This window comes from Gorilla gorilla, chromosome 9 (assembly GCF_029281585.2).
Source record: "Gorilla gorilla gorilla isolate KB3781 chromosome 9, NHGRI_mGorGor1-v2.1_pri, whole genome shotgun sequence".
Taxonomy (NCBI): domain Eukaryota; kingdom Metazoa; phylum Chordata; class Mammalia; order Primates; family Hominidae; genus Gorilla; species Gorilla gorilla.
This window is the reverse complement of record NC_073233.2, coordinates 79,657,211-79,669,374: the sequence shown is the minus strand read 5'-3', so window position 1 is coordinate 79,669,374 and position 12,164 is coordinate 79,657,211. Positions and strand designations below refer to the sequence as shown.

General features: G+C 40.1%; 1 long non-coding RNA gene across 7 annotated transcripts in view; it reads left to right on the top strand.

The window, feature by feature from the left end:
• The window catches only part of LOC129525601 (uncharacterized), a 65,503-nt gene that overhangs the window by 25,183 nt on the left and 28,156 nt on the right, over positions 1-12,164 (top strand). For 3 of the 7 annotated variants that reach the window (XR_010129156.1, XR_008670000.2, XR_010129160.1), the window contains one exon: positions 5,204-5,265. This is a non-coding gene — a long non-coding RNA (uncharacterized lncRNA). Of the gene's footprint in view, positions 1-5,203; positions 5,266-5,439; positions 5,579-12,164 lie in introns of all 7 variants that reach the window. The other 4 variants (XR_010129155.1, XR_010129158.1, XR_010129157.1 and 1 more) reach the window with 3 other exon arrangements.

The window sequence follows — 12,164 nt, the reverse complement described above, 5'->3', positions numbered from 1 at the left end:
GTAAGGGGCCATTCTCCACAATTGTGTCTCTCCAGTAGGTCATCTTTGATAACTGTACCTAACAAGAAATGAATATGTGATGATTCCAAATCAAAGAATCTCTTGGTTTTTTGCCATTTTAATTAATTCTGTTAACGTTTAAATAGAGTTTAAAACCCGAGATTTGGCATGAAATCTAATCATCAAATACACAAAAGAAGGGGCCATTCTTCAAAATCTTTTCCACTGAAAGACCACCACTGATAAGCAAGTATCATTGCATTACAGGGATCCTGCTTCCAAGATGCAGCTTTCACAGCTGGATGACTGACCCAGAATCTCCTCTAATGCCATTTTTTTACACCCAAAATGAGATTTATTTCTGGGCTTTCTGATTTTATTTTAGTTGAATACACCCACTCTTGTGTTTCAATTTCTTTCAAACACCTTTAAATAATTAAGTATCTTGCTGCATCAGCCCTTATATAACTACTGTCCACCCACCGAGACCATTACATTTATCCATCAATTACCCTATTTACTAATGAAATATCAGGATTCAATTAAGTTTTCTGTCTTAGGTTGTATCCTCCTGCATTCCTCAGAGAATTTAATGGACACAGCTTACATTGTGATTATGGAAGAGTTGAAGCAGATTTACTTGTCAGTATTATGGGCAAATATGATAGGAATGGAACCGGGTTAGGATAGTGGCTAAACATTTGCCTTATTTCATGTAAAACAATGCTAGTCAACAATTGTGTACATATTAAACAGTTTGTGTGTATGTGTGTATTTGTGTGTTTGTTTCTGGATGTGTGTGTATGCATTGAGAAGTACTTCCAAGCATGTGCATCTGTGAGATAAGATCATTCTTTCAGTGCCTAAATGACAAGAAGTTATAACTACACTTTCTGACTTGAGAATTTGCGGCAATGTTATGTAATTAACACAGCATATTCTTTGTCTTAATTAAGATGGAGAGATCAATAGAGTCAAATAGACATTCCAGAGATAACCTTCCCACTTTTGGCCAGTTGATTCCATATCATGTTGTAATGATCTGACATTGGGGAGAAGACAAGTCTTTGCATAAAATGGTCTTGTGGAAGCAAGATATGCAAATACTAAAGCATCAAATTGGACTATTCTCTTCAATAGTGAATGTAGAAATATTCACTTAAGTTTGATGAAATTCTCAATGCCCAAAATAGATTGTGAAACACTTTCAAGAAAACATGCTATAACCCAGAGACTAATTGATGACATATGCCGAAGTTATGACTGCAAGAAAAGAGAAATATTCATGGCATTTTTAACCCAAGGGTTTCTTGTATATGACAGCATTTTTAAAAAAGTCAAAATCAGAAAAGCTTCACAAATTGGAAGATATCTAAGCTAAAACCTTTTGATTCTTAAAGGAATGATGAAAATAATTGCAGTGTAACACACGGCATGTAAGATAATGTTTTAATACATATCTAAAAATGCCTTAAAATTCAATAGAAATAAAATAACAACTTCTAAAACTTGACAAAAGGAAACAACAAAAATTACACACTGGAAAAGCCTGGCTGACTGGAGTGACATCCTGTCTCAAGAAGGAACACACAAACACACAAACAAACAAAGGATTCTAAAAGCAGGGAATCAAACAGATACTTGTACACCATTCTTCCTACTAGCACTCTTCATAGCAGGAAAAGGCAAAAACAACCCAAATGTGTGGCGAATTACTTCATCAGTTTTTTAGGATCTGAAATACTGCCTCAATTTTCAGTTACTCATTGTGGGGAGAACCTGCAGTTACCACATTTGTTCCAAAATTTTATGCTGATGAAGGTAAACCTGTCCTGCATTCTCAGAGGGACAGAATTCTGGTGTTTCTCCAGCTTCCTTGGCTTACCAGGAATGAAGATCCAAGCTGTATTGATGTTTTTCAAAAGTATGTACATACGTATGTATGTATGCATGTATGTATGTATGTATGTATTTCCTCTTTTTAAATTTAAAAAATACAGGATACATGTGCAGAATGAGCAGGTTTGTTCTATAGGTATCCTTTGCTATGGTGGTTCGTTGCACCTATTGACTTACCCTGTAAGTTTCCTTCCCTCACCCCCAGCCCCCCACGGGCTGTGTTGTGTGTTGTTCCTCTCACTGTGTCCTTGTTTCCTCAATGTTCAACTTTCACTTATTAGTGAGAACATGCGATATTTGTTTTTTTGTTGTTGTTGTTCCTGTGTTAGTTTGCTCAGTATGATGGCTTTCAGCTTCATCCATGTGCCTGCAAAAGACATGATCTCATTCCTTTTTATGACTGCATAGTATTTTTTGGTGTATATGTACCACATTTTCTTTATCCAGTCTAGCACTGAAGGGCATTTGGGTTGGTTTCATGTCTTTCCTATTGTATATAGTGCTGCAATAAACATACGTGTACGTGTGTCTTTATAGTGGAATGATTTATATTCCTTTGGGTACATAGCAGTAATGGGATTGCTGGGTCATATGGTATTTCTGGTTCTAGATCCTTGAGGAATCGACATACTGTCTTCCACAATGGTTGAACTAATTTACAGTTTCACCAACAGTGTAAAAGCGTTCCTCTTTCTTCTCAGCCTCACCAGCATCTATTGTTTCTTAATTTTTTAATAATCACCATTCTGACGGGTGTGAGATGGTATCTCACTGTAATTTTGATTTTCATTTCTCTGATCATCAGTGTTGATGAGCTTTTTAAAAATATATCTGTTGGTTGCATAAATGTCTTCTTTTGATAAGTTTCTGTTCATATCTTTTGCTCACTTTTGATGGGGTTGTTTTTTTGCTTGTAAATATGTTTAAGTTCCTTGTCAACTTTGGTTATTAGACCTTTGTCAGATGGGCAGATTGCAACAATTTTCTCCCATTCTGTAGGTTGCTTTTTCATACTGATGATAGTTTCTTTGCTGTGCAGAAGGTCTTTAGTTTAATTAGATCCAATTTGTCAATTTTGGCTTTTGTTGCAATTGCTTTTGGCATTTCTGTCATGAAGTCTTTGCCCATGCCTATGTCCTGAATGGTATTGCTTAAGTTTTCTTCTAGGGTTTTTATGGTTTTGGATTTTACATTTAAGTCTTTAATCCATCTTGAGTTAATTTTTGTATAGGGTGTAAGGAAGGGGTCCAGTTTTGGTTTTCTGCCTATGGCAAGCCAGTTTTCCCAGCAGCATTTAGTGAATAGGAGATCCTTTCTCCCTTGCTTGTTTTTTGTCAGATTTGTCAAAGATCAGATGGTCGTAGATGTGTGGTGTTATTTCTGAGGTCTTTGTTCTGCTCCATTGGTCTATATGCCTGTTTTGGCAGCAGTAGCATGCTGTTTTGGTTACTGTAGCCTTCTAGTATGGTTTGAAGTTAGGTAGCGTAATGCCTCCAGCTTTGTTATTTTTGCTTACAATTGTCTTGGCTATACGGGGTATTCTTTGATTTCATATGAAATTTAAAATAGTTATTTCTAATTCTGTGAAAAATGTCAATGGTAGCTTGACGGGTATAGCATTGAATCTATAAATTAGTTTGGGCAGTATGGCCATTTTCACAATATTGATTCTTCCTATTCATGAGGATGAAATGTTTTTCCATTCGTTTGTGTCCTCTCTTATTTCCTTGAGCAGTGGTTTGCAGTTGTCCTTGAAGAAGTCCTTCACATCCCTTGTACTCCTAGCTGTATCCCTAGGTATTTTATTCTCTTTGTAGCAATTGTGAATGGGAGTTCATTCTTGATTTGGCTCTCTGGTTGACTATTGTTGATGTAAAGGAATTCTTGTGATTTTTGCACAATGATTTAATATCTTGAGACCTTGGTGAAGTTGCTTATCAGTTCAAGAAGTTTTTGAATTGAGATGATGGGGTTTTCTAAATATAAAGTCATGTCATCTGCAAACAGAGACAACTTCACTTTCTCTCTTCCTGTTTGAATACCCTTTATTTCTTTCTCTTGCCTGATAGCCCTGGTGAGAACTTCCAATACTATGTTGAATAGAAGTGGTTACAGAGGACATCCTTGTCTTGTACCAGTTTTCAAAGGGAATGCTTCCAGCTTTTGTCTATTCAATATGATGTTGGCTGTGGGTTTGTTATAAATAGCTCTTATTATTTTGCAATATGTTCCATCAGTACCTAGTTTACTGAGAGTTTTTAACATGAAGGGTTGCTGAATTTTATCAAAGGCATTTTTGCATCCATTGAAATAATTGTCCGGTTTTTGTCTTTGGTTCTGTTTATGTGATCAATTACATTTATTCATTTGTGTATGTTGAACCAGCCTTTCATCCCAAAGATGCAGCCTACTTGATTGTGGTGGATAAGCTTTTTGATGTGCTGCTGGATTCTGTTTGCTAGTATTTTATTAAGAATTTTTGCATTGATGTTGTCAGGGATATTGGCCTGGATTGAGCAGGTATGTGTGTGTGTGTGTGTGTGTTTCTACCTTGGTTTGCCAGCAGGTTGATGTGTAAGTGTGTGTGACTTTGTGTCTGTGTGTGTGTGTGTGTGTGTGTGTGTGTGTGAATGTGCGATAGAGAGCCAAACTAGAGCAGAGGAGGTTCCCTGGCCTGCCATGACATTAAATGTTCTGAATTCAAGATACCAAGAGAGGCATGAGACCCACAGTTGAAACTTCATGATGTGGCCAGGTTTCAGGGGTTTCTGGGAGCTGCCAGTGGGCATGTCTCAGGTTTGCTCCCACTGACAATCCATGTCTTCTCTCTAAATGGGAGATGGCTCTGTATGGAGAACAGGCAACTGAGAGCATGATGTAAGGGTTCTACCTCATACTCACTAGGAAAGAAAACAGTTTTTGTCATCTCTCACTCCATTCCCATTGTAAATCTATAGACACAGGGGTCAGTTACCTGAAATATTAGCATAGGTAAAGTCCTCAGAACAAATTATATGTCCTACTTTCTCATGTGGATCAGATCTTAAAAAAACAACTGCTTCCTGTGGTCATTATCTTTTATCACAGGCCATTTTCAATCCAGAGGAAGACCTTCTAGAAGAGGTGATGGGTGGGAAAGTGCTGACATACTATGTGAAGCTACTATTTGGAGTTGGACTCGAGTGCATGTGACCTTGTGCCACAGCGGGAATGTGAGCTGGATGACAAATGGAGATTTGGACTTGTGATAATTGGCCTCTGTGTCATTGTGTGGAAGACTGACTGGTCCCTTTATTTCCTGTAGCTTGACTACCACACAGATGAATCCACTCAAATGTTGGCAAGTGGAGCAGAGTCCCAGGACAGGTAAGGCACTTTCCCTGCTTTTTCTTAAGATCAATCCCCATGCCTAGAAATTAAAGTCACATCCCACACAATCATTAAAGTAGAGTGCATTCTGCAGGATGAGTGAAAAGGCATTTATGATTCTTGGGGGCAGATGTTCTACAGTTGCCTGTGCTAGTTCATGTCTTTCTGCAGATCACATTCTTAACCTCTAGAGAGTCTGGCAGGACCAGAGCCTTACCTTTCCCAGTCTGCAATCTCTACAGGTACAGAAACACTCCCAGTTCAAGGATCTTCACACCTGGATTTAGGCCTACTCCTGCAACTACCTCAGGTAAGCTTCCTTGTTCTTCAATGGCAAAGTTTGGACAATGCTGTTCAAACTCCAGACAACAAGCAACATCTAGGGAATGTGCTTTTAGGTAAGGTCAGCATAATATCCCACCCTGGGAGACATTTTTATTTTAAAGTTGTAGAGGGTGATGCTGCTGGTGGCTCCCTCCCAATCAGCACCATTTGCAGCCTCTTTTGAAGACAGAGAACTGAGGGCTGTCCTTCGAATGGAGCAGTGTGATTCCAAAAAAAGAGATGCTCCTTGTGGTCCTGGGACCAGGGATAGGACTCCAGCTGAGCCTGCCGGAAGAGGTCCTCATCCTAGCCCAATGGAGAGCCATGAAGCTGAGCTTGGCTGATGTAGTCCACGTGGTTGTTTCTGAGTGTGTCCTGAGGTTGCTGGATGGCTTCCAGTTCCCTATGCAGATCCAATGCATCTTTTGCTTTTTTGCTTCTACAACCTGGAATTTACATGTTCAAGATGGAGCCATCTCAGCCATGACAACAGAGAATGTACCACTCTCACGTGAGGAAGAGGGGTAGGCAGTGCTCCTGTATCACCAGCCCTTAATGAGACCCTTAGGAAACCACATCATGGAGATCAGCCCTTCTCTCCTGTAAGGAACTCATCCTATGAAAGAGCAATTGGTGGCTGCAAGAGCTGTCTCTGGGACAGCTGTTCATGTCTATATCTGCAGGGTAACCCTCATAGTCATATACAGTCATATCCATAGTCATATCGGGAGTCAGAATCCAGTTTGACTGAGTGAATGGAGAAACTAAACATTTATTTCTGAATAATAACATTAATAAACCATCTTAATGATAGTAATAATAAACATATTGATGAGTATTAACAGGAATGATGATGATTATTATGCTAATATCCATAATTAATAATTTTAATATTGATAATAATACTAACCCTGCGGACTTGGGACCTAAAGAGCAGTTTCCCCTGACAATTATCCCATATTTGGCCACATGGGGTAATATTGAGTTCCAGAAGACAAAGATTAACATTCAGAAAAATAGGAAAAACAACCTGCAGGCAGGCATGTGCACACATGGGGACTCTATGGATAAATACTAAAGTGGCTGTTGTTCTGGGTCTCCATGCTAACAAACACGCACCAGCTTTCAGGAGGTAGGACAGCTGGCTGATGGGGCAAGGCTTCTTGAGGACATGGCGGGAGTCAGAAATCACACATGCTGCCCAGCAGCAGAGCTCATGACAAGCAGTAAACCCCAGCAAAAGGACCTGGCTACCCTTCTGCCATCTGCTCTCCCATGGCCTCTCTTGACAGGTACATCTAGGAACTGGAATAACCTTCACTGGCTATAGGAAGGCATAATCCTCAGTATTCTCCCACCTGCAAGAAAGACAAAAATTAACTGAATACCATGGCTTCTGGGTATCCTTAGTGGGCTTAGCGTATTTTGCATTTGCTTTAACAGGCCAGTTATTCAGGCAGTGACATTCAGTACAGCTACAGTCACCTCTGGACACCTGCGGAGACTTTGAAAATTTCCAGAAGGTCAGGAATTTTTGGAGTCCTTTCTCATGGCTATGTTGCCTGCAAAGGTGAATCAATAAGCTTCTGAACTGACTTAGAAAATGTTGCAGAGACTCTTTTGAACAGATAGACACTCTCCTGCCACTCCAGATAGACGTATCTGGGTCACACACACCTGATTTAACAACATCTCATCTCAGGTGGGCAACAGACAGCAATTTAGGACCTATCCCAGTGTGGATGAGAGATATTGAGTTGGCTTAGAAAAATGTTAGATAGACTAGATGGGGCAAGAAAGCCCATTCTGGGGCTCAAAAGCCTGCACATAGAGTTGCTGGCACATAAAGGGTATGTATAAATTCTTTCTCAGCCCATGAGATCAGGATGTACTTCATCAGTATACCATGCTGGTGTGAAGAGATTCTTGCCTCCAAAGGGACTCAGAATACTTCAGGGAACCTGTATTAGTCCATTTTTACACTGTTGTAAAGACACTACCCCACACTGGGTAATTTACAGAGGGAAGATGTTTAATTAATTCACAGTTCTGCATCGCTGGAGAGGCCTCAGGAAACTTACAGTCATGGTGGAAGGCAAGACAGAAGCAGGCACATTTTTTCACAAGGTGGCAGGAGAGAGAAGTAAGTGCACAGAAAAAAAAACCTCCTACTTTTAAAACCATCAGATCTCCTAAGAATTCACTCACTATCATGAGGATAGCATGAAGTAAACTTCTTCGACATATGGCGATTACAGGTCCCTCTGTCGATGTGTGGGGATAATAATTTGAGATGAGGTTTGGGTGCAGACACAGAGCCAAACCATATTATTCTGCTCCTGGCACCTCCTAAATCTCATGTCTTTTATATATATTTCAAAACCAATCATGCTTTTCCAACAGTCCCCCAAAGTCTTAACTGATTCCAGCATCACTCACAACTCCAAGTCCAAAGTCTTATTTGAGACAAGTCCCTTCTGCCTATCAGCCTATGAAATTAAAAAAAAAAAAAAGTTAGTTACATCCACAATGGGGACCTCATGACACTGACCAATGCCCTATCCTACTGTGGCTCAACTGATATCCAAGATGCAAGACAAAGTCCTTTTTACTCTTTCCTCTAATCTCCTCTAGCAGAAGGAAGCGGTCTTTTTTGGAGCTGCAAGCTGTGCTGCCTGGGGTTGGGGGAGTGGTAATGCAAGTACTCCTTTAGCTGTCCTGGCTGGTGTCTCAGTAGGTTTTATGGCTACTCACCTCAGTACACTGGCTCTGAGTACAGTACTATTGTGTCTGCAGTAGTGTATGAGATGGAAAATAAGTCTCTATTCTCGAAGACTTTTTTGAGCATCAAGTCTGCCTGATTGTTGAGATATAGCTACATACTTTCCTCGCTGAGCCTAGCATGCACATGTTCCTCTGCTGGAAAAGAAAACAAAAACAAACAAACCACCAAACAACTTCCCACAAGTGGAATATTCTGGGACTCAAGGCCATCTAGATTATTTTGTCCCCAGGGTGCTCCCTTGATGTGGTGTGCTTCCTCTTTCCTCAGAGTAGGAGTCCCTGAAATTCAGATTACTGCATATGCTGTTGCTGCTTCTCTGGGTCTAGCTACCCAGTGGGGCTGCCACACACCAGGCTGGTGCTCAAGAATGTCTGCAATGGATCCAGTGATATAATCTGTCTTCAAGTCTCACAGCAGTGTGTATCAGCAGCTGATCAGATGGGGATGGCAGGGGAGTGATTTAGACTCTGAAAGATTCCTTCGTTATAAATAGTCCTAGTGTGTTGTGTATTGGATTTCTCAAATGCCAGTTGTAGTAGTAATGAACTCATCACATGGACAGACTCAGGGCCTCCTGCTTAGCCAGAGTGATGCAGGCAATGGTAACAGTTGTGGTCACTCACAACTTTTCTCCTTCCTGGGTGCTATGTTATTCTACCTGCAGATGCTGTAAAGGACTGTCAGTAGGCCTTCAACCAGGAGGTGGTGCTTCCAAAAACTGCCAGCTGTGGTGGTAGTGGTGAGATTTGGACTTGCCTTATGTTACCCATGGGAGGCACTCTGGTGTCTCAGGAAATAGGTGGAGCCATAGAGCTTCTAAAAGTTTCTTCTGTTATTTGTGTTAATCTACCAGGGTAGGTGGTTGAGCAAAGCCAGGTGGGGACTAGGTCATGTAAGGTGATGCTCTGGCTCTCTATGTGTGGGACAAGCAGTGGCTCCAGTGGGAATTGGAAGGCAGTTCTTGGGCCACTGGAGTAATTTTCCAGAGAGAAGTGAAGCTGTCTCTGCCTCTGTACAAGGAGAGTCCATATGAAGAATGGGGAGTAGCAGCTTGGTAGTAAGCCCCATCCAGCTCCCACACACTTGGCAAGGCAGGTCTCACACCCACAGTGTTCCACTGGGAGTAGCTAGCTAAGTTTCAAGAAGTCTGAGCTCAGAACTCAAAACTGACCCATACCATAAGCCTCTCCTATGGAGACAGCAACTGCAACCTTCAGGCCATACCCTTCCTGATCCACCTGCAGAGCAGGGGCCCCCAGCTCCTGTGCTTGCTGCTGCAGCACACTTCCCACTCACCTCTCAGTTCTGGCCTGGGGAGTTTGTCCCCAGTCAAGATTATATCACACATTTCAGTTGGGAGGTTGTCTCAACCTGTGACCACCATCTGAGTTAGCTGGCAGACTTCTAGGAGGTCCTGTTTGAGGTAGAATCAGAAATGGCTTCCCTCCATTCTACGAGAAACTGGGAATGTGCTGGAGATTCAAAGCATATCTCAATGCCACTCCTCGTATACTCACCACTCTTCCCTAAATCAGCTCCAGCGCTGAGTAGGGTTAAGGCCTTCCCTTCCCTCACGGCCTGGATTGATAGGTTTCCCAGTGGAAGTGTATAACTTAGAGTCAGTTTACCCTCCTGTCACACCCTGGAAACTTACAATTTTCTGCCTAGCTTATGGTGTAAGCTGCATCCTGCGGTTTCTTTCAAATGGTCTGTGGCTTATTTCAATTTTCCTGTTAAATTCCTGTGTTGCTTCTTGAAAGAAAGTTCACAGTGTGAGTCTCTACACACCATTTTGTCTTTTCAATTACAAGAGGCAGACTAACAATGCCTTCAATCCACCATCTTGGAAAACAAAAGTAACAGTTTTCTCATTTTTAAAAGTTTTGTTAAGATCTGTTAATGACTCATAAAGAAATAGTACTTGGGTATATTTGAAATTAGGATTTATTTATTTATGTTGATAAGTGAAAATGCAAGATGGTTATCAAGATGGAAGTACTTAATATGTATATTTTAATATTCTTAGATGCAAATAACTTCACTTTTGATGTATTTTTATTTTGCCTCAGTTTCATTTCAACTTAGGTTTAAGGGGTTCTTGATAATCTGACACGATAAGTGGTGTTGGAATTGGCATTAAAATCCACCATGCCCTACAGCACTTCATCCTTCTTCGGCAGGCACCAATTTGATCTTCTACTACTTTGCAGACATCTCTTCTGCAAACACCAGACAAATTGAGACAATGACCTTCCGCAGGACCCAAACCACCTCTTACTGCAGGAAAGAAGATCCAGTGAGATAGTTAGTCCACAAATGGAATGTAAATACATAAACACTCTTAAGTAACAGAATAAATTTAGTATGAACATTTTTATGTGGGAGCTCTTGAAATGGTTGCTGCTCATATGTCAAAGACACATGCAGTTTAAGAAAGGTAGCAGTTCCAATCCTGGTTTGGCCCAACAGTCACTGCATTTTTGGTGGGGAAAAGGGATGTGGGAGGAGATGGTGCATCTTTATCTTTTTCTCTGGGTTTTCTGTCAGAAAGGGATGTTGCTTACTCCAGTGGCAAAAAATGCCAGTGTCTTCTGCCAGGATGGGTTACTGAGGGCCATGGTGGTTCCACCTTGTGGCTGATACAGATAGTCCCTTTCTGCTTTTGTTTCTAGCCAAAAAAGATGTTTCTGGCATCTCAGGTATGCTGATTTCAGCAGCTGTTTTTTCTATATGGCTATTTTTTTTCTTTCACTCTCTCTTTCTCGCTCTCTCTTTTTTTTTTTGGCTTCACTGTGTTGCCATAGTTTCTTAAATGGTCCCTTGAACCCTCCCAGGGCTATTTTGGTTTGTACATAACTATCTATATATTTTTTTCTTGGGGGGAGGGTGTAGCACTAAAGGCTGGTATATCCTTCTCCTGCTGAAGGCTGGTATATCCTTCTCCTGCTCCCCAAAAGTGACGTTATTCCCTCAAGCCAATATTTCACGCTTTCAATTTATTCATGCTTTCATCTGTTTAAACATAAGTGGAAATTACTTTTTCTCTCCACATTTAGATTTGATCTATCTACTTTAATTGCTAATAGTGTCTTAGTCATAGAATAGATTAGTTAGAAAAAAGTGTTTTTGACATTATAAATGATTCTTTCAATTTGTGTCTAAAAGTGGAAAATACTAGAAAGCTTAACATTTATTATTGTATTCAGACCAGTATTTCCTCCAGATGACCTTTATTACAACAAAGATAATTTAATGAAGATCTCTCTAATGGTAAAGCTGATGGCTTTGTGCTATTACAATATCCTTCAAATAAAGTGATGGTCTGGTGGAAAGAACAACTAAAGCAAGGATTAGGAAGAAAACAGTTAATAGCTTCATTTTGTTCTCACTCTGCATTAAGAGTTTTCATTGTGTTAAGGATTGATTATACATTAAGTAATTTAATGTTCATTTAATAATAAATGGATCCTATTAAATATGATTTTTAAAATTATAATCACATTACTTTTATTCACATCTGTCTACTGATGCCATTCCTAGATGAGAATGGTATAACATTATTTTATTTTTTTTCATTTTGCCACATCTTTACTTACTTAGGTTTATGCTGTATCAAACAATGTATGTGTGGGAGTAATGGATGATTCAGGAATGCATGAGGAGGAGGTTTAAGCTCTTTAACCTTGAACAATTAAAATTAGCAACATAATATTGAAATACATACATAACACTCAAGTGTTACTTTCAAAATGGTGTATATTTCCTCTGTTTATTTGTAGCTTTTAAA